At 34.5% G+C, this 5,000-nt stretch overlaps 1 long non-coding RNA gene and 1 pseudogene across 1 annotated transcript in view; one reads left to right on the top strand and one right to left on the bottom strand.

Annotated features, from left to right (window-relative positions):
* Positions 1-5,000, top strand: part of LOC128247578 (uncharacterized) — a 189,238-nt gene that overhangs the window by 86,077 nt on the left and 98,161 nt on the right. The window lies entirely within an intron of this gene.
* Positions 3,904-5,000, bottom strand: part of LOC149136038 (uncharacterized) — a 7,581-nt pseudogene continuing 6,484 nt past the window's right edge.

Below are 5,000 nucleotides of genomic sequence, written 5' to 3'. Positions count from 1 at the left end.
TGACTATGTAGAACACGCCAGCGAAAATCCGATCGAGAAAATTATATTTACCATTCACAAAAAGACATCGTGGACTTATGCAACTAGAAAACTATTATACAATATCCACTCTAGGGATTCATACATAAACAGTTAGAAGTGAGAAAGAGAAAACCCGTATGAATAACTACAACATACCAACCAAATGTAAATTAACAATTATCTTCAATGAATTTATCTTCAACACACACCAACCGGCCCGAAATAAAAGAAAGTTGCGATGATAAACGTAATACATCTGTCTTTAGTCGAAATTCTGCTGAAGCGCCCTTTGCTTTTCATTTTCCCGGAGTTCGATGAAATAAGTAACAATTCAGTACTGGTATGTGGTCGGCTTGCCCACTCACACGAATTTCAGTCATTGTGCCGGTAGTGGAAAGAATAATAATAATAATAATAATAATAATAATAATAATAATAATAATAATAATAACAATACCATAATAATAATAATTATAATAATAATAATAATAATAATAATAATAATAATAACAATACCATAATAATAATAATTATAATAATAATAATAATAATAATAATAATAATAATAAGTGCGAGTAAAATGCATCCCCATCTTCTTTTTCTTCTTCTTTTTCTCCTCCTCCCCTCCTCCTCCTCCTTCTTCTTCTTCTTCTTTTTCTCCTCCTCCCCTCCTCCTCCTCCTCCTCCCTCCTCCTCCTCCTCCTCCTCTTTCTTCTTCTTCTTCTTCGTCTTCTTCTCATTATTATTATTATTATTATTATTATTATTATTATTATTATTATTATTATTATTATTACTATTTGTTGTTGCTGTTACTTTTTACGCAGTGTTGACGGCAAATGCACAGGAGTAATAGTTACCTTTCAAAACACAAGAGAGACCACATACAGATAACATTTCCATTCAAACGTGCGCAGTAACTTGCGTAGCTTATTTTCGTGTAAGACCAATCTACCATGATACTCCCAACCGCTTTAAGGAATCTTCAATTTTCAATGCGATTGGCTCGAATGCGCAGATCGCAACTGATATCACCTTCACCTAAGGTTCTCGCATTCCAGTCACGACTTTCAATACGGAGTACTTGGTAATATATTTCAGCCGCTTGCTTCGCAATATTCATGTACTTTGACAATGATATGCAAAGGATTTGACAGTATTTCTCTTTTCTGCTTAGTTCGACTATCTCCTGTCAGAGATGCTCAGTTACCCTGTCATTTAGAAAATTCATCACAGAATATCATTGCTTTCCCATCCTCCTGCATTACTTTACTAGGTACAAACGGATTTATCATAACGGCTTTTGCATTCGTTTTGTGCATGGAGTACAAATCTACTTACCAGGAGGGTTATATTTTCCATATTATTGTCAAAGACTCTGCATTTCTGAGTGTCGGAAGTTTTGTAGTTGTTGAAACAATCCTCTTTCTTTCCATTGATCATACATACTTTGTCGGTATCCCTTAAGATAAACACCATTTTCGTTTACAGTGTTGCTCAGATAGCAACCCACCATGACCATATCATTGACTTGTTTGTTCCATCTACTCCGTGTGTGCTGGTCCCTTGCTGGATAACTACAGGATGCAGTTGGATCAGGATCTCTGAGCCTACCGAGTGTATCACAGTTATCACCAAGGGCTTCAGTTTCATTATCAAAGTTATTCACAATATTTTGTATTTCCATTGTCACTCGTATGAGGTAATGATTATCAAGTTGCGCAATTAACAGTGCTGTCATTGTGACACCATCACTAGATGCATCATGAATGAGAGCTTACGAAGATTCCAACTGCTTTCTTTCGTTACTATTATTATCATCATCAATGATATTATTATTTTCATTTTATCATTATTTGTTATGTTTAATATTTCCTCTGATCCGACATGAGTTTTAGCTAAATCATTATTATAGTCATTATTGTTACTATCACTATTATTACCATCATTGTTATTATCTCCATTCATTATTAGAAGGTATTATTGAATGTTGTTTAGTTTCGGCTTTTGTCTTGTACTTGAGATAATCATAAATATGTGAAAATTTAAGCGAATAGTAAGAGCAGGAAAATCAGCTTGGTGAATAGATTAAATTCCACAGGTCTGGAAATAGATTCGACACATGGTGAAGAGATCAGCAATGGGTATTCCTGTTCTATTAGGAGACAAAAGAGGCCTCACACCCTTGGGATAAGCAGAGGTCAAATGGGTTTACTACTACTAGCGGTAAATGAGAGCGTTGATCTTGGCATTGAAAAGAACCAGTTCACCTTGTTCTATTTTTAATTACTGATAGAAAAAGTAGTTATATATATATATAACACAAATAATAAATGAGTATATGCATATATACGTACAGGTATGTGCATACCTACGTCTACCTGTATATATCGGTGCATATCTGGGTACAGGACATTGCAAACAAAACGTAGACAAAAAATAATAATAACCAGAGTACAAAACACACGCAGGCCACATAGAGAACATTTTCCTTCATCAGCTACCCCCATTCTAACACAGGCGTTTCGAAGAGTAGGGCAAGACGCATCGTTAAAATGGCTCTTCCCACGGACCACTGATATTCACCATGTTGGATTTTTGAATTTCTAAATTAAAAAAAAAAAACATTTCTTTTCTTTTTGTAAGGTTTGCTATGGTCTACGGTTTTTGTAATTGTGCAGTTTGTATACATTGGCAGGTGCATACCTCCTTAATTGTTTTCAATAAAAGCATGTTTACATAATCGGGTAGTCAGAGAGAAAAGAAAGATAAAATTTGCACACAAAATTGTAGATATTACAGTTATAGAATTTTCTAGAATGTTCGTTTATTATTATTATTATTATTCCCACGTCGAGACTCAAAATTTAGATGAAGTTTCATGCCATAACCAGTGCATATTAATATTAGTACTAATATTATTTGCTTGTATTGTTATTGTCAGTGATGGTGGTAGCACTGTTGTAAACTTTATTGTTCGTTTTGACGTTATTGTCTTTCGTACTATTTTCAATGTCCTGGCTAATTTCTTTGTTGGCGTTGTTGTTTTTATCCTAGTAGTGACTGCGCTGGTGAGGTACCCGTTGTCATTATTGTTTAGAGTACATTCTATGACCTTAGAAAATAGACTGGTAGTGTTTAGCCTGCTAGTTTTGCTGCTTTCAACAACGTAGGGGAGTCATTCTGTAAGGTGAACAGGGGTGTGAATTGGTTTTCATTTGATATATCAAGAGCATAGGATGTCATATATGTGCACTGGCACATTATTCTAATAGACTTAAAAGCTGTTGTTTGGCTGGTCAAAGGGAAGCTACTGGTAAGAGATTGTGTTGTGTCGGGAGGAGAGAGGACAGAAGAAGCTTTTGAGAGAAATGTTTCTATCGAGACATTAATTAAATTAAAGTTTAAATTTACGAACAGTAAGATTGAGTGAAACGATTTTGTCGAGACATAAAGTCACTCTAACTTTAAGGAACAGAAACACTATTCGAACATGTTATGTATGAATTTATAACAATGTTTCAAAGAGAAAATCTTACGATCTTTTTTTCTTTAGCACGCAGCCAAGAAGCGAGATTTATATGGCTCAGGCAACAATATATAAACACATAAAACAATATTGGTGTTAGTAGAAACTGACTTGTTTATTTTCAGAGAGGAGGGCAGAAATAGATAGGAGGACAGAAATAGGAGGACGTGAAAGAGAGAGATGCTGAGAAGGGGCGAGAATATTCAGGGACGTCTCGGTGTTGTGTGGTTAAGCTATGGAAGAAATATTTGAGGTTTCCCTCGAGAAATTATTTAAATTCAAATTTAAATATTTAAGACGAAGAAAAACTGGGGGGGGGGGGATGAATGTTTCTGTCGAGACATTAATTAAATTCAATCTGAATTGAAGGAACAGAAACATAAATTTGTTCATGCATGTTATGTATGTATGTATGTATGTATAGCTGTGTTTGAAAGAGCAAACTTATGGTCATTTGTCTCTGGAGTGCGGCTAACAAGTGAAATTTACGGGGTTCAAGCAACAGCCTAAAAGGTTCACACGGTTTCTCTTTTTTTTCGATACTTAAATTCAAGTACTCTAATAAGTAGTTAAATTCAGCCTGTCAGTTGCGTTAAACTCTGCACACTTTGTCGTAGTCCAACGTGAACTTGCGACGAAACAGGTTGTATTTTGTGTGCTTGGTATTACCGCGAAAATAGAGATCTAAAGCAAACATTATCGACACCACATACAGTTAGAGTATAGATCATTTTTGCCTTTGAAACAGAGACGTTCAACAATCCATGAGTGTTCAAATGTACGTGTGTGAGTGTGTGTGTACGTGCGTGCGTGATTATGTCAGTTTACAGTTACATATGTGTGTATAATTTGCTGTAAGAGATAATGCAGAATTTCCAGTCTAACAATCATTCATTTTCAAATCAATGTATTGCTTTAGATACGGACTTATACAATGGCTGAGAGCAATCATTAGACTAGTATTTAATTTGTGAAACCTTACAATTTGTAAAGTGATATATAAATGAAGTGTATCATATTATTAGGAAATTTACAATTGAGAATGGTTTACATGCTTCAAATTTTCGTTAGATATAATTTTGTGCAATATAATATTAAAGGCTGAGACATGTACAATAGATGAAAATCCTTAAGATTTATTCAATACAAATTCATATATAAAGTAGCAATGAACATCAAGCACATATATATGCGATTGTAAGTTCTCTCCACATTCACACAAACATACACAACTGTACACAGGTACATATATGTGCGTGTTTGTGTGAGTGTGTGTGTGTGTAAATAGATTACATATACATACACAAACAAATACACACAAATTTCTTTCTCTTCATATGTATATATGCTACATGTGCCTGTATATGGAAGCGTTTGTCTGAATTTGTGCGGTTGTATCTGAACGACTGCGTGTATATGGAATATAATATTTCATTCTAATTGTACATTA

Source organism: Octopus bimaculoides, chromosome 4 (genome assembly GCF_046866305.1).
Source record: "Octopus bimaculoides isolate indiv1 chromosome 4, ASM4686630v1, whole genome shotgun sequence".
In the NCBI taxonomy this organism is placed as follows: Eukaryota; Metazoa; Mollusca; class Cephalopoda; order Octopoda; family Octopodidae; genus Octopus; species Octopus bimaculoides.
This window is presented reverse-complemented; position numbering and strand designations above follow the sequence as displayed.